The sequence below is a fragment of the Lonchura striata genome, chromosome 7 (assembly GCF_050655825.1).
Source record: "Lonchura striata isolate lonStrDom1 chromosome 7, ASM5065582v1, whole genome shotgun sequence".
Lineage (NCBI taxonomy): Eukaryota > Metazoa > Chordata > Aves > Passeriformes > Estrildidae > Lonchura > Lonchura striata.
In genome coordinates this window covers 32,252,278-32,276,359 of record NC_140709.1, presented here as the reverse complement: position 1 = coordinate 32,276,359, position 24,082 = coordinate 32,252,278, and the positions used below count along the sequence as shown (strand labels likewise).

At 37.7% G+C, this 24,082-nt stretch overlaps 1 protein-coding gene and 1 long non-coding RNA gene across 2 annotated transcripts in view; one reads left to right on the top strand and one right to left on the bottom strand.

Annotated features, from left to right (window-relative positions):
• Positions 1–14,478: 14,478 nt before the first annotated feature.
• LOC146766937 (uncharacterized) overlaps positions 14,479–24,082 on the bottom strand; it is a 52,622-nt gene continuing 43,018 nt past the window's right edge. Inside the window, exon 5 of the long non-coding RNA XR_014956609.1 lies at positions 14,479–14,520. This is a non-coding gene — a long non-coding RNA (uncharacterized LOC146766937). The remainder of the gene's footprint in view (positions 14,521–24,082) is intronic.
• The window catches only part of LOC110479923 (maestro heat-like repeat-containing protein family member 7), an 86,733-nt gene continuing 77,168 nt past the window's right edge, over positions 14,518–24,082 (top strand). Inside the window, exon 1 of the transcript XR_014956605.1 lies at positions 14,518–22,585. The gene's annotated coding sequence lies outside the window, so the exon portion shown is untranslated. The remainder of the gene's footprint in view (positions 22,586–24,082) is intronic.

Here is a 24,082-nt window from a genome sequence, read left to right as displayed (position 1 = left end):
TTCTCTTTTCTAAGTGCAGCAAAATTTTGTTGTATGTTAGCATGTTAAGGATTTAGAAACTATAATAATGTAGATGGTACAGGAATGTGAATGGAAAAAGCAATGGTACTATGGGAGTAAGCTCTATAAATACAGTTTTATGAGGAAGTCAGAGGATATAAAATGTTTCTATTACAACTAGAATTCTCATTTAATGTAATGATAAAAGGTAATAGGTCTGTTTTCACATAATATTCTGCAAGAATTTGCAGAGAGAAATGTTTTAAATTAAACACTTCTTTAAAAAAAAAAAAAAAAAAAAAAAAAAAGAGGGAGTTTTAAGAATAGTTTCTGAGAGGTAGGTGCAAAACAAGTGTTTTGAAAAGGTAACTCCCCACTCAAATCTTGGCCTTAGGTGCTGCTGTGCTAAATAGAAAAATCAGTCAGGGAAGGTTTGGAAACCATGTTGAACGAGTGTCAAAACAGGAGGGTGATGTCAAGGACCTAGAAAATACAAAAGGAGTCTAAGGCTTTCAAAGGCCTTCTTTACAATCCCTTTTCTTTCTTCATAATTATAATTGGACTGTGTTCTTGGGTCTTTTCTTTCTTGTGGAGAAGTGCCTAAATTCATCCTTTTGTTGCTTCTTATGGTGGTTCTGGTGGAATCTCCAATTAACAGTCAGTCAAAGCCACCTCTGACAACAAAGCCCAAGGTTTCCAAGGAAAAAAACTCTCCATGTTAAATAAAATGTGGAAAATAGCATTCAAAAAGAAATATGCAGACTACATTTTTCAAAGAATATTAGGGAAGCTGAACTTCTGGGAAAAAGTGACTGTTTGTGTGACATTTGAGCTGCTGGCTGCATGGAAAATATAACCTCTTTATATCTGAGTAATTGCAGGCAAAACCTGGGGTACCTCAAATCTGTAAGGTCTAACAAATAATTTGTCTTCATCTCTGCTTGGACCAATTTAGGGTACTTACTATTTATAGTAGAAAAAATCCAATTAGCAAATATATTTACAGAATAGTTATGCTTTCAAGTCATTGTGCATAAATCAATTTCTAATAAAAATCACATTTTGGCTAAATCCCTTATGTGTAATACAACTGGGACTTTCTAGCCACGGTGGGTCTTGTTTCCAGCAGCAAATGCTTACAAGATGGAGCCTAAATGGGGATGAATTCTCAAAAAATAATTTGAGAGAGGTTTTTGAGGTATCACACCCACCGAGCTGATAAGTACCAGACAGCTTGGGAAGAGCAGTGGTGTAATCAGCTCTTACCCTGCTCCCTTTGGTCCATCCCACTGCAGTGAGTGGCTGCTTGCCATTCTCACCCAGGCTGCACAGCCAAGGCTCACGTTTGAGTGTGAGCTGGGGCTGGGGGAGGTGTGCAAAATGGAATGTTGTGCTTTGGGGATTGCCAGGAAAAGTGGGAGCCTGCCCTGCTTTTGATCACCCTAAAGCCTCCTTTTAAGGAGCAGTCGGTGCCTGATTGCTCTTTGCTGCTGGGTCAGTCAGGAGCCCCTCTGGGACTCCGGGAGGATCAAGGTGCTTCTCATGAAAGACAGGAGTGACAAAAATGTAAAAAGCTCTTTTCTTTGATCACGGGATTTGGTTTGTTTAAAAGGTTTCACCTAACTGATGGTGAGCTGGAATATGAAGAATGAAATGGCTAACTTGTTGAAAATTGATTCTTGCTAACTTGTTGAAAATACATTCTAGCTATTGTTTCTGCCCTTGACCATGTTTCATATACATCTGCTCCTTGTTAAGAGATGCTAGGTTAAAAAAAGAGCAATGAATTTTTTTAAACTGTGACTACATCATACTTTGATGAATGTTTAATATGTGCTTTTATTTTCATAAGTGTACGATTTTAAAAGTCCCTACAGAAGAAAATTTAAAAGCCTAAAAGTGAGTTCCAGACCACTAAGGAATATCCAGCATCTTTTTCAGGTGTTGTCAAGTTCTCTGTGTTCCCAAGCAAAGGCATTTTAAGTTAATTGTTTATTTATGGCATATCTGTTAGTGATGCAAGATGGAATCCTTTCTCCTAACTCAGCATCTTTAGGTTTTCTTCAGTTTCTTGAATTCCTTTTTTTTTTCTTCCATTTAGGAAGAGAACAACAAATGTTCAACTACTGTGGAAGGAAAATGCAAAATTTATAATTTATCTCTGACTTGTTGATTTTAGAAAATGGGCACTGTTTGAAGTTGCATCTGGCATGTTACAATGACTTCTGGGGCCCCTGTGTTATCAGCTGTTGGAGAAAAATGTGAATTATTAGTTTCTTTTAGAGAAATCTGTGCAATTTATTGCTTGTCCATAGGCTTTAAAAGAAGCACGTTTCTACATGACAGAGCATAAACTGGTCACCGTATAAATTGCATTGATATTGAGCATATAGAGTGCTGTGTTTGGAATTATCATTTAAAATGCATTTGGATGCTGTGAAGCAGTAAAGCAATGCATTTGGAATTCTTGGCTGGCTTCTTGCTCTTTTTCTCCCCTAAAATCACTAATTGTTGACAATAAGTGTTCCACAAATATCATCAGAATATGGAAGAGGCACTTTCAAGAGGTCAGAAAATAGTTTCAGTCAGTTGGAAGTGGAAAAAATCAGTCATTTTTACAGACTAGAATGCAGTAGAAAAAATTACTAAACAGACTGGTAATGCACTCATAATTACTGTAGTACACTGTGCTGAACTCTACAGTAGAATGTAAATTTGCTGTCCATCATTGCCTTATACAGTTTCCAAATAGGTTTTTTTTTCCAATTGCATAATCTTCATGGCTTTTTACTGTGTTAGATAATCCCTAGAAAATGGGGTTGTTGATCTCTTCTAATACATCTGGTGGCACACAGTGAATACACAAAGGTTTTGGGTAGGTGTGGGGGTTTTTTTTGCATGACAATATAGATACACATACACACATCCCCAGTTATTAGGGAAAAAAACAATTGAAAGTTCTGTTCATGCAAGAAAATAAATTCAAACCAAGACACTCATAATACACTCAAGCTACAGACATAATGGCAAATTTTGTGGAGTTTTCTTAGCAAAGGAAATGTTTGGTGAAAAAAAAAAATCTTATTACTGATTTAATTTTTTTTTTCTGAGGGAGGCAATAGATTAAAATCATATCCCTTCACTGCTAGTTTACTAATTTTTAAATTAATTTTAGTGGCTTGGTTAGTGAGTGTGCTGAGACTTTTTTTTTTGTTTTATCTTATGTCTTCTTATATTCCACTACTGCAGATGAGATTTTAAAAATTATTATTATTATTATACTAATATATGCTTCTACTGTATGGGCTGTGCCATTCTAATTTTCCAGGGCAGAAATACCAGTGAACAATCACAATGGGCCTTTTGTCTCTGAAACACAATGAATTCAGTGTCCTTGGCTGCCATTGAAATTGCTATCTCAAACATTCAGAGAACAGTGGAATGGAGAGAATAACAGAGTAGTTTCATCTCTAATAAAAGTGATGCCACGTTTGGGATGTTCACTGGTGCAGGAAACAAGGGCATTTCATCTCAGTTCACCTTAATAATTCCTCTCAGCTGTCAATAGGTATCCAGTTCTCCTTGTAAGTCTCTGCTGGAGTACAAAGGAATCAAAGTGGGTGAGGAGGGAGAGGTTTGAGGGCTGCTTTCATCTGGCACGTTACTTGGACACTGAACTGTGTAAGTTAATTACTTTGCCTTTCTGACACCTCCAAACCTGGACACCCCTTAATAAAGTAGAGTCCTGGCCTTCCTTTAGTCTTCACATGCTCCAGAGAGATTATTGACTCAAAATTTACAGTATCACCTATGTAAGGTTGGAAGGGACCTCAAAAGGGTGTCTTGAACATTTGTTCTTCAAACCAGAATCTTACACTATCCTGATAGATCTTAAATTTAGACCTCAGTTCTGTGTTGTTCCTCTGTTTAACTAGAAAAAGGTGAAATAACTCCTCTAGTAAACTACTGTTTCATGGTGCAGCTTTCAAGAAGTGCTTGCATTTACATTTTCTCTTTCAAACAGCTCAGGTCATTTCATTTATACCCATCTCCCTTTTGAAACAAGAGCAATGGCCTGACACTGGCAGGCTGAGCTATGAAAAACTTAACTGCTTCCACTTTTGTCACAGAGTTATGGGGAGAAGCTGTGAACAGAATTTGATTATTATTTGGACTGAAGGGTAGTGGGTTCAGTACTGTGAGCTTAAAATTTTCAAAAGCCTGGTTGATTTTCCAAATTAAGTTCTCTTATAAAATAAAATAAAAGGGGGGATTTAGGATACTCTGATATCATTACTAATATTTTGTAGTGAAGAGGACACAGTTTTTACCTCCCCAAAATCAAACAGCTCCATAATGACCTATGAGGCTGTGATTGCTCTCAGCCTTGAGAATGCCAGAAAAAAGCCAAGATACAGTTCTTCAGGCTCTTCTTTCATAATCACACTTCCTTATCTTGAGTCTCTGTCCAGTTCTTTTCAGATTTCCTATAAACTATGATCAGATTTGTAGTTAGAAGATTTTATAGCACTAAAAATGTCAATAAAGCTTTGCACATCTTTGAGCAGTGTACCCATGAGCTGACAGTGAACATTATGTTGCAAAGTGGGTGGACAAAAAAGCAAAATATTTCTGGCAGAAAGAGAGAAAGAAATTTTTTGTATTTTTGTTGTGATGAAACAAAAAGTAAAAATATTTTTTTCTAAATCTAAGAACTGTAAATGGCTAAACAATGTATTAATTTAATGCAGCTGCAGAGATCATATTCATTTCTCTCTAAGATGGCTTTTGAAGATAGGAGCCTATTGCTGCCTTTTGTCTTTTCTTTGAGAGTGGGAAGGATTAGAAAGAGAGAGGATGAATGTGTTGTAAAAAGAAATCTTCCTCCACACCTTAAATCAATAAACACCTGTATTTGTCTGGATTCTGAGTGCTAACTAAAACCTCTACAGAAAATGTCATCAATGAAGTCTTGCCATCTGATAAATGTCCTGCCAGTTCCTGAACTGATAATTTTCTAGAAAATAGTTGCTTAAGGATATAATTTCCAGCTTCCTATCCTGATCAGGACAGCTTTCTGAATCAATTAATCTTAAATTAATGAGCAGCATGCTTATATTGCAGTCAAGCCACATAGCCTTTTTCTCTTTCCCCATTTTTGACTTTACTTTCCTCTCAAATGGATCCTGATTTTGATGTGTCCTGACCAATGAGAAAGAGCCAATGTTAGGATCAATACCAGCAGAAAACTTTCCTTAGTGCTAGCCAAAGCAGTTCTCTCTGGTGAAATGCTATTAATGGCCTGGCATGATGCACTGTGTCCCTTCTGGCCTTTAAACCCCTGCCCACTGAGGAATATTGGCATAAGGGTTTCACAGGAGAGCAGTTTGTCCTCTTTGGAAAATTGAATCACCGCCTCAAGGTGGGACCACGCCAAATTTTGCCACTGCTCATTGCATTTCAAAGACTGGGCTGAGGGCTGTGCACCTCAGTCTGCTCAGTAAAAGGAAGAACACAATTAACCATCTCTCGGGGTCCGGGTGTCAGGATGACCCCAGGATTGTAAAAGTCCTTGTTCTCAGCCTGTGCAGCCAAAGAAGGAGTCTGAAATGTGTAGGACTGAGTTCTCAAGCTTGTTTATTTTCCCTTATCTACAGCATTCTCTCTCTGACCTGCTGAGCTCTGTCCAGCAGGTCAGCCGTGGCATTCTGCCTGCCCTCAGGGCAGTATTTACATTTTATACTAAGAACTACATGTGCTATGTTTACAATTATATACCAATATCTATCATTTATGTTGGGCAGTGTGTTTCTACCTTAAACCAACAGAAAAGCGTCACCATCACACCAAGAGATGGAGGACAAGAAGAAGGAGAAGAAGGTCTGGACACGCCCAAATCCATCTTGTCCCCCTGAACCCCATTCTAAAAACCCCAAAATTCTACTTTTTCACCCTGTGTTAACCCAGCTATCACATTACTCAAACCCTTGTGGCTTGTAGTTCCTCATACAGAGTTGTCAGTTTTCTCCATGGGTTAAAATCAAAGCCACAGGTGTTTTTGACTTTGTGCCAGGGTCTCTGAGCCCCCTGCCAGGGTCTCGAGACAGCCAGGGCAGCCAGAGGGATGTCCTGGACTCCAACAATCATTGTTATCATTTATCAGATTTGAGCATTGTGCTTAAATTTCACTATTCTCAATGCTCTTCCCTTATAGTTTTGATTTTTAAAATGACATTCTTATTTGCAGTGTGTTTATATAACAGAAAACTTTATGTAGTAACATAAATAGGATTGTCAGCAAATACTTTTGGAAACTTCAAATAATAGAAGACATTATAGAGATTTAAATCTGAGCATCATTGTAGAAAAAAGAAATTTGCAAAGAAACGTGGACATTTAAGATGTGTTTATAACTGCTCTTGTCAAAGCATGCTATATTATTACTAAGTTTCATGTTTCATAGCAACAAATTCAGGTACTGCATGTAAAAAAAAATTCATTCATATTAGTTCAACAGGTAACATTGACATACAGACCCTCTTAATTTGAATAATCTTCATGGAAAATTAATCTTTAACTTGAAGTATAGGGTGATTTTATACTCAAAAGTACACCTGAGTGATAGCTTTTATCAAAGTCTTGTTGTCCCAAAGTGGAAATGTGGGCATTTTCCTTTTGCTGCCTTTGTGTTGGAGAGGCAGAAGCTGTGTCCTTTAGCTCCCATATCCTGTTTCCAGCCAGTTATTATGAGGAACAGAAAGATGAAGATACTGAAGATGATGGAAACAATTATAAGTTGCATCTTATTTGACATTAGATCACAGCTGATGCTTGGGGAAGGAAAATAGTGTTGGAGAAAGGATGGGAGTGATATTTTAGCTGGTATGTCCTCTCATCTGGGGCACCTTGCACCAGTTTGTGTATATGAACAGCCTACCCCTGAGGGATTTATTTCCTGGTATCCAAAGCAACTGGGGGCAACGAATTCCACAAATTAATACACAAAATAAAAACAATAATTGCAATGTAACTACTCAATTGTTTATATAACGAAAGAAAGACTTTTGTATTTCGGAAACAAAGCTTGTATTTTCATACCCCATATATTTTGATATACATTTCATATTCAGAGATATTCATCATAAAAATGAAGCTGTAATTTCAAGAAATGGAGTTTTCAAGTAATAAAATGCATTATTTGTTGTTTTTACAGCCATACAACAAATTGCAAAATGAGTTCTCCCCAGACACTGAAATCTGATTCCAAAGTTGCCTTACCTGAAATTCCACTTCATTTGTCAGAGACAATATTGTGATGTCTATGTAAATAGTATCTCTAGGATTTTTTGTTTATTTTATGACAGTGGCTATATTTGCAATTGGTGTTATAGCCCTGAAAAATACCATATGGCAGAAATGCCCACATTTAATTTAAAGTGATCAGGTTCTATTTGTTCAATCTATTAAAGTAGCTGCCATATCAGCTAATCTGACAGCTGTATTACTCAACATCATTGCAGGCAATGACATATGGTGAAGCATAAGGACAAACATGCAAATATTCATTTCATCAGGACCAGGGCATTGTTTAAGCTTGAAAAAACCCTTTTGTTAGCAAAGCTGCACTTAAGAGCAGAACATTAACCTCTGTATTTAGATGCCAGGGTTTGTTCTTAAGTGAACAAATAAAAGCTCCCATCTTGAAGTGAGTAAAATGATTGACAAATTGTGAAATCTGATTGCTAAGAAGGAACAAAAGCTCCAGAAACCTCAGTGAAAATGTTGGTAGCTCAAAAATACATTGAACTGCTGTCCATGATCAAGTTTTGAGGTGAGGGAGAAAGCGAAAGAGGGAAAGAGCAAGAGGTTAAGTACATTTCATTTGTACAGTTTCCGAGTGCAGATTCCTTTTTATAAATAAGCCACAGCAGTGTTATAGTACCCTAGAGGAAAGATTAGCCTTCAACTGTGAGGTAGCATCAGGTTTTGGCCATATGATACTTATGGGAAGACAGAGGGGGGGAAATACCACACTATTACAGAATATGGTTGTTAGTCTCTTTCAAAAGGGGATGGGGGAGAAGTTTACAAAGTTGCTTCCATTTCCACTTTGGAAAATAATAGGAGTCAAATGTGGGATTTGAGGCTTATTTACAAATGCAGAATAGTCATAGACATTTATGTTAGAACTGTAGCAAGGAAGATTATTGTATTCTGAAATGTCATTTCAGAAAGGACCGTGTTTTAATTCAAACAGATTTGATGTTTGAAGTGTCTTGGTGAACCCTATTAACTGTTAAAGGAACATACAATGAAGTATATTCTCTTTGACAGGATATATTTTATGTCTTCGACTGAGAGTCTTAATTCTCTTTTACTGAGAATGAAAGAGGTTTTTGGCTTACAGTATATAGTCTTGCCAGTGTTTCTTCTCAAGAGCCACCAGCAATAATCCATTTAGATGTCCTGGCTCAGCATCCCCAGCAAAGCAGAGCCCCTAACCCTGTGCTGGCTCAGGGCTTCCCAGGCAGGACCAGCCCTTGGTGCTGAGCCCCTGGAGGGTGCAGGGTCAGCTCCCCCTGGGTTCAGCTGGCCTGCCCATCCAGATGCCTCCTCCTGCTCTCCTGCTCAGCCCTTCTCTTTCCTTCCTGTCGGAATCTGTGGCACTGATGATTCTGAGATTGTAGAAAGTCTCTGTCTTTCTGCCCTGCTGCCAAAGCAGAAGCCATAATTGGTCTGTGCTGGTTTCAAGGTTGTTTATTCTGTTTATCTCTCACATGTTCTGCTGCCCTGCCCAGCTCTGTCCTGCAGGGCAGCGTGTGGGGCTCTGCCCTCAGTGGGATGTTACAAACATTCAATACCAGAAACTCCCTGGGCTGGATTTACAAGAACGTGCCAATATCTGTCACCTACGTTGGACAGTGTGTCCCCAGCCTGAACCAACAGAACAATGCCAACACCACAGTGAGACATGGAGGGCATGAAGAAGGAGAAAAAGGACAAAGCACACCCAATTTCCTCCATCTTGTCCTCTTTGAACCCCTTGTCTAGAATCCTAAAATTTTACTTTTGCGCCCGTGCCACACTTAATTATTACTGATATCAAACACTCAGAGCTTGTAATTAATGCTGTAAGATTGAAAACTCTTTTCCATGGACAGAGATCACAGCCAGTGTCTCTGGGGGCTCTGTCCAGGGGGGTTCCTGAGCCCTGCCAGGGTCCCAGGGCAGCCAGAGGGAAGCTCTGGATTCCCACACTTTCCTAAATGAGGCAGCCCTCAGGTGGAAGATGCAAGTGCAAAACATTCCCTGCACCTTTGAGACACCAGTGTTGTGTGTTACTCTGCATTTACGTGAGTTGAGTAACCTGGGAGAAATTACAAAAGGGCAGGAGCATTCTCACCATGACCTTTACTCCAAGTGATTTTTCTAAAGGAGAAAAAAATACCCACTCTTGTTGCTGTTGTTCTGAGTGTTTCTCTAGCCCTGAAAAAATGGCTTTTTTGTTTGCTTTATGCTATCAGACCAGTGCAAATCAGCTGAACAGGGACTGCAGCCTGCTCCCAAAACTACGTCAAATTCACACTGTGTGTTGGTTGGGCTAACACGAGAACCTTCCTAATTATATCAGGAAAACATTAGTGCTGTGTAGCTTCTTAACCAACTAAATGAGATAACTTGAGCTTGTGCTCCATTCTTTTCCTTCCTCCTTTATCGAATAAAGATCACATGGTTTGAAAAATGGGGACTGCCTCCAGAGGGTTCCAGACCAATAAGGAAATAATTCAGTATTAGTACCCAAATCCCTGTGGAAGCACAGGTCAAGCTGAAGTATTATGCATGAGTTGGTAGATCTTCCATATGTTGTTTGTACTCGCTCCCTGAGGCTTTGTGCTATAAATAACAGAAGCTGGAATGCAAAGTAGCACTCATCAGGGACAATAAAAGTAATAATTTGGAGATCCATTTATAAATACGACTGGAGGGGACCCGTTATGATTGCAGAGTTTGGTCTTCTGCAAGAGACAAACTTTCCTCGTGCTAATGCCTGCTGAAAACAGGTACAGCTTTTTATTTATACAAATAGCATGAATCTGGAGACTTATTCAAAGGAGCAAAAAACCCTATCCTGTATTTCAAAATCTTTTACTACTGAGCAGCTAAGAGAGCTCAGCTAAAATCATTGCCTAATTTTATAATAATTGAATATGTAATTATTGAAAATATCGCTAAGGCTTCCAAATTCTTAGGAATAGTTCTTACTGCTAGGAAAGAGCATGATTTATAGTCTACATATCAGCATCCTTGATATGAGACTGGTTTTGTGTTGTTTCCAAGGTTTTAGGTGTCTGCAAGGCATTTTAGAATGTCCCCAGCATGATGATGTAGGTTTTGGGAGGATTTTAAGGGGCTTTTTTGGACCATGTCAAGAACATATAATATGAATTTCAGTTATCCTGGGAAAAGCTGCTAAAAGAATAAGGCCACAGAACATGACTGCATTCACACATCAATGTTCTTTCTAGGTTCTTCTGTAATCATCTTTTGTGCATTAAAAAAAAATAAACCGCTGTACTCTTGAAATTTTCCAGGTGTAGATGAAAACATATTAGGACTGTCAATTATTTGCAAAATTTTAATCTGCTACATCCTTATTCTGCTTTTAGTACTTAAGGAAAAGAATAGCATGCAAATGGGTTCATTAATAATAACTGATTAAAATGCATTAATTTTACATCACCAAATAATCATCATTAATTTAATTCCAGTGCACCATAAAATGTCTAATTCCTCTGCAGCCAGTCCACATTTAAATTGGCAAAGGAGATAACAGTAGTTTAGAAAATCTCATTAAGCCCTCAAAGATACAGTTTATTTTTTATGTGTGAAGTTTATTTCTTTAATCACTTAAAATGCAATAAACTCTACGGTAGGAATGCTGAAATTACACAGGCAGACGCAGATGATAAAATGCCACCTGAAGCATCCCCTCTTGTCAGTGCTCTTCCCAGTTTGGATCACCAGGCTTATTCCTGAGGAGCTACACTTTAATCTGCTCTGCCTGTGCCCAGCCACTAAATCCTCAGCAGAACTAGAGATATACCTGTAGCTTTAATTTACAGCTGCTGTATTTTATGGCCTGTGCAAATTAGATAGTGTTCTTATTAGCCCCATTGTCACAAACACTTTTTATATAATCAGATTATAATTTTTTTTTCTGTAATAGTTCATGCTAATTTTCTGTCACACCAGTTTTTGAAAGTCCTCCCTGAGATTTTCAAGTAATACTTTCTCTCTAGCTTGGCAATCCTGCCAAAAGAAAAAAATCTCAGCTCTTCTAATAATGGTTATTTATCTATTAGTTCCTACCTTCCTTTCTTTTAGAGCACCCAGTGTTTGTTCATGAAATAGGGAGTTAATCGGCTTAATGAGACATTCTAAATGGTTTCCATAGATCTAATTTATTAATTATTCAGAGGACTCTCAAATGGCTGCCATTAGTTTGCCATCTCATCTTACTCTCTGTGTTCTATACCGTGGCTGCTGGGTGGTGAAAATATCACTTGAGGGCACGGCTAGAACTCCACAATTGTTCTTTAAAATTATTCCTTTTGAAAATATTTCACTGCTGGCGTTTCAGGAGGGAAACACAACAGAACCTGCTCCAGCCAGAAACTTAGAGATTCAAAAAGAGTGGAGTGAATCCAGTGTTCAAAAGAAACATAAGGGACTCTAGAGTTGCTAACTGCTCATTCCTGCGTATCAGCTCTATGCACGTGTGTTTTTCTATTTTTGGGTGCAACTCAGTGCCTTTGAGGGCTGACATCTGTGCCCCTGAGGTTGCCCCTCCTTGGCAAGCAGGAGTGAGAATTGGGCTGTGTACTGAAGACATAGCACAGTTCAGGTTGGATGTGACAAATTGAGTTATGTAGAAATCTAATCATATATTGTAATTAAAACCACATGGAACCTTCAGCATTTGCTCTACGAATTTGTGAATACTTTTGGGAGCATTCAGACATGCTGCCTATTTTGGTAACTTCTAAAATCTATTACATGAACAGAGTTTCTTGAACTCCTTATAAATCAGAGTATTTTAATTCTAGTAAAAAAGATGGAAATTGGCAAGGAGGGGTAGAAGGCAAGGAACAGGTTTTTAAAATAATTCAACTATTAAAAAGACAAATACCTTTGGTACCCATATCTCCATTGTTATATTTCTAAATATAATCAGAATCAAAAATTACTCAAATATTTATTTGATTATTTTATTCAGTCTGTTCAGTATTCTTCTTTTTGGAACCTTGTAATCTTTCTTCCTACACCATGTAGGTGTTGCACATTTTCAAAAAGGAAATTGCACTTTTAAGTAAAAAAAAAAGTAGTGTTTTTATCCATCATTGTATCAAAATAGAATGCTTTGTCATCTTATTCAACCACATTTCTATAAGCACACAAAAAATAAAATAGCAACAGAGAGAGAACAAATTGTACCTAGCCAGGGATTTGTATAAATTCCCTTCTTCTGATCTTACATTCATCTGCTTCTCCATGTATTAGGATTATATATCACCACAAGAAGTTAAAGATTTTCTTTGCAATGCTGCAAAAAAAGACACTGAATTGGAGCAACTTATAGACAGCAAATTTATTTAATATAATAAGAAAAGCTGTATCTTATGTTGCAGGAAACAGTCTGTTTGCTAACGAATTTCAAAATATGCTATGTATATGAAATTGGGATATGGCACCCAAAATCTCATTAAGCATTCCTATTTTGTCTTTGTAACATCTGTCATTATCAAAACCAAATTCAACAGTCACTATTGTAATCACTGTTACTAGGGGGAAAGAATCCTTTGTACATTTTAGTGTGTCAGTTAAAAATCCCTGTAGGGAATTTAATTTGGAGCCTTTATAGCATAGATTAATGTATTCCAAGGAAGTTAGATTGGCTGTGGCTGCTCTGAAAGTGTGTTGGATAAATCCTAAAGTTCACCTTTAGGATTTAGAATCAAAGGCTGTGGGTTGCAAAGCTGGAGTGAGACCTGCTGGAGTTACAGACCTGAGTTGCTCTGTAGCACTCAAAGCCACGCTGGGGTGTCTGTGTGTGCCCATGGATTCTGCCCAAGGCATTTACCTGGGTGCTGGGATTGCTCAAAGACAGGAGCCTGGTATCTCAAAGGGATTAGGAGGTGCTTCAAGTCTTTGTAGGGCTGCACTTTGGATTTATTTGCAAATCCAAAGCTTTAGGATCTCCTGGATCTCCTCAGCCATCGGAACTCTCTGGTGATGTCGTTCCTATTCCAGGCTCCAAGACTGGATATGCAGGTAACTGTGTGCCACCCATCACAGGGCATGGAGAATATCTGATCTCTTCCTGTCAGAAATCCCTCCTCAGCAGTCTGTATAACTATTTTCTGGAGGCAATTCTGTCTTGCCAGTTTCCCCAAGCCTTTTGCTGTTCCTCATGTTGGTGCCATAGGACCTGACTGATGGTGGCCGTGGCTCAGATGCCACTGCTGGAGGTGTAAATGTTTTGTCCAAATCAAAGGTTCAGGTCTGGCAGATCTCTGTGTATCTCTTGGAGATGGAAAGACAGTTAAAAGCTATTATGCTTGATATAAAGCAGCCAAAAAAAAAAAAAAATTAATGAATAGTTGTATGGACATGTCATTAAAGGGAAAATGAAGTGTAGGTAGGCACCTACAGGTGATAGTTCCATATGTGCACTTAGCTGCTGCATTCTTTTCTAATATTTAGTGTTCATTAATGTTTTGGTGAAATGAAACCATAGGTTTCATGGTTATGAACAATTTTGCTTTTTTATTATTTAAATGCCAATAAGGCAAAATATAAGTTTTAACTGGAAGCCTTAGGAAAACAATCGTCAGGCATCAGAAATCCTGAATAACACAGAGTAGAATCCAGGGAAAGACAATTTATCCTCAGATCTTCTGAATATAAGGGTTTCTACTTTGTATCAATTTATTCACATCTATTGCCAAGTGAGATGTGTTATGATGAGTTTTTCAATATTCTTTACTGGTATGTTAAAATCAGATGTTGAAGCACGGATGTCCAAAGATGGAAATGAGAAATGGCCACTAAGCACAATCAGAGGCCTCTCTGGAACACAACTAAAGCTGAGGTTTTATTGATATTGCTGAGAAAATGTATCTACCAGACACATTACTAGGCCATATAAATCCTATTTTATAGTAACAGGAAGCGCAGCAGGAAGCTCTGATTTGGCTGCTAAAGTTATCACTGTGTTCCCTTGTTCTTGTTTGTAGGAAACCAAGTGGCCCCTATTATCTTCTAGGTGTTGAATATATTTATAGGATTTCTCTCCTAATATCAGAAGGCATTATGTAGTCAATTAAAATAGAGGCTGTTTGTTTCCTCCTCTTCCTTTTCTGTCTTGTCCTTGAAAAAATGTCTCAGAGGGTTTTTTTTTTTTTTTTCTTTTTTTTTAGTAGCACGATATTTGTTTTGATGAACATTGATTTAGTTTGTCTGGAAAAAAAAAAAACAAAAACACAAGGAAAGCATTACTTTTAGCAATAGCTACATCTTGCTATTAAGGGTATTGGTTTAGAAATACATTGTTTTAGAAACCCCCGAGGGGGAAAAATATTTTATGAGCAGAGAGGATGAGTGAGCTTCACTTGCTGACTGCAGATCCTGCAGGGATGGTGCCTTGCCAGCGAGAACTTCCCTGCAGATGTTGATAGGCTGTGGCACATCAGTTGCAGAAGCACATTTTAGCAAACAAACCAAAGATCAGCACACAGACACCCAAATCCACCCATCTGAGAATTGTCTCCCTGTGTTTGACATGATGAGTTCTGAGCCTCACTGGCTGCTGCAGCCCAGAGCTGGCAGTGGCTCTGCCCATTGGTAGCCCCTCTGAAATTTGAAAATTCCCTTCACTGTGAACTAAATAAATACATACATAGGATGGAAAAGCAAGAAGCAATTCATAATAAAATGGCCTCTTCCATTATTAACTGGCAAAACTCCCAAAGGCATTAAAATAAATGAACCATAGCATGAATCAAAAAGGCAAAAATGATAACTTGGGACTTATACTTTATAAGTTTAATTAAATAAGAATGGATTGCTGAAACAGCATATGACTTCCTATACTTTACTGCTAGAAATAATTTTAGTGATTTAAAGATAAAAATTGAATGAGAGGTTTGACTGTATCTCACCTAATTCCATTATTCATGGCTACTTGCCTGTTTTCCCTGAACTGCACCAGTTTTCACTTTAAAATTTCAGTCTCTGCAGAGTGCATATGCAATTCTCCATTTAGCTCATTTTCCAGCTGTTTATATATAAAACCCTGTGAGTGTTTAATTTTACTGCTGTTGCTTTGCAGAGCCTTTCATCAGCATGAAATGAATTTTGAAAATAAATTTTGAAACAATTGGAAGAAACGGAAAAAAAGTCTTCAAAATGAGCACTGAACAACTTGAAGGGTTGGACTGTGATATGTGGTGCCACTTTGTTCACCAAACCACAAATTTGTAACTCATATTTAAAAGCTGAGTCTTGTCGTTCCCCATGTGAACTTTGCACTTCCTTAATTCCCTGAGTAAATTACTCCAGCTAGTACAAAGATGAAAGAAGGGAGAGGAATGCAATAGTCTTTACTGTTTTGCAGTTTTTACATTAAAAAATACCAGTCTGTTTTGAAATGGGTTCTTTTTTTAGGAAAAATTCTTAAGGATTGGTGATTAAAATCTCTGTGTCTGTTTCTGAGGCGCTTGCTGGTATATTACAGAGTATTGTCAGTGGAACTGTGTAGAAAAATAGAAAATAGAAATAATTCTTCATAGAAAGATGAAACAAAAGAAGAAAACAGATAACTTGCATAAATATTTGTGAATTTCTACCTCAGAGCTGAATCCAGCTCTCCAAAATGATGGTGCTTATAGCCAAGTGAATTTTTAAATCTTTCTTAGTATAAGGAATGGAGACAAACTGCAGTGTCTCTTTGGATAAAGTGCTTTTAGCAGGCACAAAAGTGCAGAAAATCCAGAAAACACATGACTTTTAAGAGTAGTATTTGATATTTAATATTGTACTAAAGTTATTTTTTTAAATGAGCTCTTAAACCAACCTATTTTAAGTCCTTTCCTGTTAACTACCTTTAGAAGAATAAATAAAAGTTCTCTTGTATATGCTGTTATCCCACAAACTGATGTAATCCCTTGGTGGAGAAAATGATATGGCAAGCCTGCCCTTCCAGAGGAATTTACATCATTGAAGGAAACTGAGTTGTATTTGGGAAGAATTTTATGAAGCTCAAGCCTCACCATTCCCTCTCTGTTCCATTTATGTACAAACTTCACAGTAACAGCCAAAACTTCCATAAAATGTTGTATTGTAGTTGTTGGCCATGCTGGCTGGATAATGTGGGTGGAGATCACTGAACTCCCACTTTTCAGACTTGCATGCACAAATATCTGCTTACACAAATCCAGAATCTCTAGGGACTGCAGGTGACAAGGAGAGATTTCAAACCAGAGAAATGTCAAAGAAAGCAAAATGAAAGTGTACCTATGAGAGATCCATTATTCCATTTATTTTCATACAAGTATTTAGTTATTTTTGCCTTTAATTCTCTTACTGATTGTTGGCTGAACTATTGTGTGTTATGTGTCTTCAAGGAAATTCCATCAAATTCAAGGCTGAGTGATGAAGGCCAAAGGTCCACCAGGAATGTACATATAAACCAAATTTGATATATACAAAAGTCAAAAGTACAGAAGTGAAAAAACGCTTCTCAAAAGAACACAGCAAGAAACAAGAGATGACATGAATTGAAAAGTCAAATGTAAGGCATCATAATTCTGATCAGTTGTGCAGAACAGTAAAACAGGAAAGATCACCCCCAAGATTACCCTTCCAAAGAAACAGACATATTTGTATGATATTTCTCAAAATAGTTAATGAAGCTATTCAAATATGCAAGATTGCACTTAATGGAATTTAAATGAAATGGTAAAAAATCATTTCCATCAATTTATTCTATTGGAATGGGATGAAAAACAGGAAATTCCCAGTAAAAGAGCTGTGATTTTTTTCTTTTGTGTTGGTTAGGAACGTGGTGTACTTTTGCATTCCTTGCACATGCAAATTCCTACTGAAGCCAAGAGAATTTCTAGGTGAGGAATATATCTGAACCAACCCCATAATTTAATCACAATGTTGAAGTGTGAGCATTTCCCAAAGTAAGCTGTAAATCAATGTGACACAAGAAAAAGAATGTACTAAAAGCATAGAGCCGTGATAGAGAATAGGGATGGGAAATCAGAGCAAAAAGAGTGTGACTTCAGTCACTGAGAGAAAATCTGAAATATAACTTCAACTGCACTGAATTAAAACTAAATCAGTATGATCAACTAAATTGAAACTGAAATATGCTGTTAGAAGCATTTCATAATTCATAATTTTGTTCTGATTATTGAGAGTGACAAATACATTTAAAAATAAAGCAGACAGTCACGTAGATGTGATTATTCCTGTATGCAAATAACAGGATAACAGCTTGGGAATGAGCAGAGCCATTATCAGGTACATGTGATACAAACCATCACTAAGGGCAAAAAATCCAAGGGTATTCTGCTCTTGTGCTTTGTATTTGACAGATGGCCATTGACCCAATTCAGCTCTGAAATGAGGCACTGAGCAGTAACACTGCACTCCCAGATTTGATGTTTTCTGCAGGGAATTACTACAGATGAAATCTTTGTTTCTGCCCTCGGTGGACCCCAAAATTTACCTGCAGTGGGTGCACAGCTCCTGTTTGCACCCGTGTACCCAAAGTTCATTTGAACCTAAGTTGGCATGGAACGTGCAAGGGTAGATTTGAGATTTTGTGCTTTTCCAGGTGAAACAAGACACAATGAGAGGGCTCCACGTTCAAGCTGATATTGCTGTGAGCACACTGGTAAGGGGGTGGCACTGTCTGTACAGGGCCAGAGATGTTAATGCACTGAACCATGAGCATCCTCCAGCCTCTGAGGGTGGGCTGGGACACTGTAACTCCAACCAAACACATGGCTGAATGTCCTGAGAGCTGGCTCTCACTCTCTGAAAGCAGATAAACAGCACAACTGATGTGAATAATGCCAGCAAAGTGCTGGTTGGTTCTGTGTCATGTCTCTGTGTTCCCTCTTCAGAGATTCCTTACAGCCACAGGTTAAAAGACCCCTCCTTCCTCCCCCAGCTCTCCAGGCTTTGTTTTAATTTAGTCTCTTCATTCTGAAGTGGTTTTGTTATTGTCCTCATTTGAAAATTACTTTCAATCTTTTACATTCTGTGTGGTGTCCCTAAATTTTTGCAAGCTTCTTTATTAATATTAAAAATTCCCAAATCTTGCTTCTCTACCCATGGTTTCCTATGCTACCAATGCTTCAATTTATGCTTAAAAATCAAGATTAAAACTCGCTGCTTTTGCTAATCAGCACAAAACAAAAAACTGTGAAGAAGGCTGCAAACATCAAAATACTTTTTTTTTTTTTTTTTTTTTTTTTTTTGCTTAGATAGTTTGCAACCTTGATAAGATCAGAGAAACAAGCGTGGGAAGCTGTTGCCTGCGATACAGAACCATTAAACTTTTCTCCTTGCAGAAAAAGCAGTGATCACAACATCTCACATCTGCTCTTGCTGAACCTTAGAGCATGAAAGGAAATGAGATATTACAGCGAAAAAAAAAAAAAAAAAACAAAAAAAAAAACAGAAAACAAACCAACAGCTCAGTGTGCTTCTGCACTGGGTTGCAGATTCCACAGTTTTCTTCCTGCTGTGAAATCACTTTCCATACTGGCTTAGAAATTATAATGGATGTAGCACTGCCCTAAATGTGTATTTAAGTACAAGGCAGACATAAACTGCTGGGAAGATTGTCTGAAAAAATGCTTCCCCAAAGAAGTCACAGCTTCTTTATAGCCTGTTTACCCCTGCTTGTACCAGTGACTACTGCTGACAAGAAAAGGACAAGGCTTCCATATCCCCTTCTTTTAAAGATTAATTCCATCTTGGACCAGCCTGCTTTGCTTGTTCTGTGTCTGTCATTGACCTACCTAGAACATACTCCAGGAATTTATTTTAAAAATGTATTAATTTTGCTTGATTTCTAGGGTGCAGGAAGGGGCCAGCAGTGTTCTCTGAGGCATTAATTTAATCTCTGGCCTATTTTAAGGCCTGGAGAGAGAGTCAGCACTGCCTTGATATCAAACAGTTAAACTCTAGGCACCAAATATCTTGACTTCTGTGTTCAAGTTACATGGCTGTGGAAGTCTAATTAATTCCCTAAAATGACAAAGACCTGCTGGACATATGGTTGGTGTCTCTGCAGATCTCACTATCACAAGAGCATAGAAATAATCACCAGTTTCCTAGAAAGAATACCAACTGATTTTCAGGGGTAATTTTTGCACTGTCAAAAGTATTTTTGAAACCTCTTAAAGACAAAGTTTACTTCAGACTGAAATAGGTGGCACATGGAGGGCAGTTTCTTGGATCAGCACCTGTTGCTGATTAATCTAATTTTTAACCCCAAAGCAGAGGTGCATTCCTTGTGTTACCACAAGGAACTGCCCAAGAACAACTTTTTGATCCTCCTGTATGCCAGAAACTTCACAGCCATTGTTTTGTTTCCTAATTGTTTCACCCACAAGTGTAGTCCGTGAATTATTCTACCTAGTTCTTATTAACATATTTTATTCACATATTCCCATTTTCTGCTCCAAGGAGTGTTTTATCAGCTGTGCCTTCATTATTCATGGGATGCAACAGCTGAGCTTTGGGGAGTAAAACTCTGGGTGGGAAGCAGGTCCCCAGTTATTACAGAGTATTTTTAGAGCTTCCACTTTGGGGTGTTCTCCTCTGGCTGTCCATAAAATTTGTAGGTGTCACCTGTTAAATATTGTCAATTAAAACTTGCCCCACAAAATTTTCAGGATCTCTGTGGGCAGAATTGCCTGAGAAAGAAATGCAAAGAGCAAAATGAGCCTCAGATCAGTTCCTTGCTGTGATTAATGGTTCAGCTTATTGGATACTCTACTTTTCAGAGGTGCCAAACATCATCTGTGAGCAGCACAATTTAACAAAGGAGGCTCAAATGCTTTCCCTCACCTGCAAAGGGAAATCAGCAGTGGATTTTGACTAAATTACTTGAATTGTTTTGAAAAATTTGCTATTAAATCTAAATGAGCATTTTATTATTAAAATGCTTAAAAGCTGTCATTTTGAAGCAATGCTTATTGTTAATTCAAGATATTCTGTTTTCTTCTTGTATCAGAGGGAGTTAAATGTAAAAAGTACTCACTGGCTTCTTAAGAGCAAGGCAACATTTTTGAACATGACATTTATAATTAAAACATCCTTCAAAAATGACAGCCAAAATTATGAAACAGCATGCCTCTGAGCAGATAGGACAAGGTTTTAGAGAAAAATGCAGTTAAATTTTTTGGGGGATGGAAAAAAAAATCTGAGTTTAAAGCTTCCCTATGGTGTAGCTTTCTGCTGCCCTGTAGCTGGCTTCTGAAGGAAAAGAGCAGGAGCTTGAGATGCTAAAGGCACACATAACAGAAATTCAGGAAAAATGTTGAATATCTTTGGACAAATAATGCCATAAAAAGAGAATTTGTTAAGATCAGCAAAATCATGTATATTTATGGATGCTAGTGAGCAGATCTGGGTCAAACAGAGGAACAAGGCTGTGCATCAGTTCAATAGCAAGGAACTGAATTCATAAGCAGTGGGAAAGGAGAGGGAATGCAAGAGGGGAGGAGCAAGTCCTAGCTTATTTTCACACAGAATGACAAACCTAATGCCTATTTCCTGTCTGGGTTGCAATAGATAAAAGCTGAGGAGAGCTGCCAGTTATCTGAATTGATACACGCTCAGCTGGAATAAAGAAGAGTTTTGTAATTTATTTTGTTGAGCTCTTTTCCAGTTGTTTGTAGCTGCCACATCTAATTGTGCTTGTGTAGTCCTTTAATTTGCATGAAAGAAGATAACATAATTGAAAAACTCAGGAGTAAGACAAGTTCAGATTACTAGCAGAGGCAAGTTAATTTGTTATTCATTAAATGCTAATGAACCTGGCACCTATGTTTTATTTGTTTCACTCAGTTTGAAATTGGAAAGGTCTTGTAACACAGCTAAGTCTGTGATAAACAGAGATGTTAAATTAAACTGCTGTTTTCCCTGATGTTCCACTAGAATAAGCAAGTTGGTAAAACTAGGCAACTGTAAACACATCTGTGTGGTGAAGCATCCTCTAAAGGCAAAGACAAAGCTGTGAGGAACTCCTTCACATATTCAGATTCCTTTGAGAACTGGGGCTAAACCTTTTGACCCCTCAGGGCCCAGTTGGACATATTTTCCATACAGAATGGACAAAGTGTTGGTGCAATGAAAATTACACAGTGATCTTGTCTTAAAATCCAGGGGCTGGGTTTGGTTTTCTGCATCTGCCTGCAGATGTGCTGCCATTACAACTGGGTGCAGGCACGAGAAGTAGCCTTCAGCTGGCCCAGATGTTTTTGATAATACTACAGAAATGGCTGAAAATAATTCTATAGTTGTTCTCAGCAGTGCCAACCTGTGAGTTATTTACCCTTTAGCTGCTAAAATGAGTTTTGAAACAGCAATTTTTGTTCATACGTGTTATACTTCATTATTGTGTTTCATTTTGGCCTTAAGTGTCTTTGTAGCTCAGCACTAAAGTTGCAGGAATGGTACCCAGCCTTAGGGGCTAAATTTTGTGACTTACATGGCTGATTTATCTTATTGGGTATATTTATGGTATGTTTTACTGAAGGTAGTAATACTCATTTAAAAAAAAAATCTAAGGACAGTTTAATGTTGACTTCTGAAAAGTTACTTTCATTTTATGTAATCTTCTTTTACAGGGCTTTTAAAACATGTACAGCCTGAAAAGAAAATATATAAGAGTTAAAGCACATTTCTAACTTCAAAACATTGAAAAGTGTCTGCATATACATCTCCCTATGCACAATACAGATTCTGCCATTTGTTTGAATGACAATTCTTGTTTCTGAATATGGCCTAGAAGGAATAAAATATAAAATTAAGTATTCTGACAACATTCTAATTTGATTCAAGATTAATAGTGTACCTGTGCTCAAAAATATTCTTGTGATAGGTTTTGCTTATACTGGAATGATTGTAGATTGAAGGTGGAACAGAAAATTAGTTTATTCTATTTGTGTTGGTCAAGTAGGAGAGTATAAAAAAATGCTGTATGAACTTATTTACATTTGGAGGTGGTCTCGTTTGAAATAGGACATTTAAAAAATTTAAGATAAAATAACGCCTCTAACGTATGTGCTACAATCCAAGGTTGCTATTTTTGTTTGCAGCAACAAGTTGTAAACAACTTGGACCTTTTACTCCTGAAATTTGAAACTACATCTCCACACAAGCCACAACCTCATGTTCTTGCTTCAAATCTGTGCTGGCAGAAGGGAGAGTCTGAGCTGTGAGAATCCTGCTGGGCACAGGGCTGGCTGCTCCTGGGGCAGAGCAAGCTCAGGTGAGGTTGTTTTCCCTGTTGCTTCTCAGCACAATAACTTGCTGCTGAACCACAGGTTTTGAACAAGTAATGTGGAGATATGTATGGAAAAAAAATATGGTAGCCAAAAAGCTTTCCCAGTTAGTGATCTTTTGGATCAGGACATCAATGTGCTAAGTTACAGAAGGTTAACTGGTGCCTTTCAGGTGAATATTAAAAATTTAGTTATTACTTAAGCTTTTTTATATATATATATATATATATATATATATATATATATATATAATTCTGTGAATTATGCAAAAATTAAGAAGAAAAATTATGGAATCAGATTCCTAACTGCTTCAGCTAATTATTTTTGCAATAGTTTAACCCCTCCTCACTGTTTTGTATCCCAGCTATAGCTACAGATGCAAGAATTAAAAGGGTCAAAGCTAAGCTGCAAACTTTTTTTCATCTTATAACTGCATAAAGATATTATTGCCTTCTTGTTCATTCTCTTCTTCTACAGAAGTAGTTAATTTGAAAACTAAGCTGAATCTCTAAGCCGACCTGGCAAACTGACAACAGAAAATATTGAGTAGGTCTGTTTGAATTGTAATTGATGCTGTGTTAAGAAGGAAAAACAAAAAGAAAACAAACACAAAAACAAAACCAAAAAAAACCCCAACAAACCTCAACTGTCTTGTGACAAGTTATAGTTTTTGGATTTTAAGAGGCTGAAATTGTCCAGACCTGGTTCTCTAGCACAGAGATGTGAGATGTTTTTCTTGTCTTTTGAAGTCTGTTCATCATACCATGTGTCTCTTAAATCAGCAAAACTCTAAAAGCATCTTTTTTATTTGTTCCACTTCAGACCCTGACTGGTGTCCTGCTATTTTGTGTACACTTGCTTGCTACATGTTTTTGTCTCTGCTGAAGGGAGATAATGGCTCTGGTGGGGAGAAAGAGAACCTGTTGCTGAAATGAAATGAGGAAATGGGCAAGTTATTGCGCTGAATGAAGAAAATTACCTTTATCTTTGCCCTTTCTTATAGTGTGGAGCAAAACCTGTATGAGAGCTTCTGTCAAGAGAAGAGCCCAGCTCTCCATCATGAGTTTCCCTGGATTCAACACCAGTTAACACCAGAATGTTGTTTTTATATTCTCTGCTCATTTTCTGACACATTCTGGATTAACATCGCTTTCTTCTGAGACCAAGCAGAGACTCTCAGGCAGCCTTGTCACAGCTCCCTGTAATATTTTATCATTTTTTATCACTGGTTTTGACCCCTCTGTGCTCCCCAGCCTCCTTTCTCCTGAGGACAACACTCATTGTGCTCAAACTATTATTTTAAAATTAGCATTAAGACAGGTGATGGCAATCAACCTTAAATGGGCATCTGATACTCCCTGCACACCAATTGGATAGCAAAAAAAAATCACACAAAGATCATTTAAGATCATTTTATGGAGCACTTTTGTTGTTATTTCTTTCAGATTGTGTTTTTGGGCTCCTTGAAGCAGCAGAGACGGATT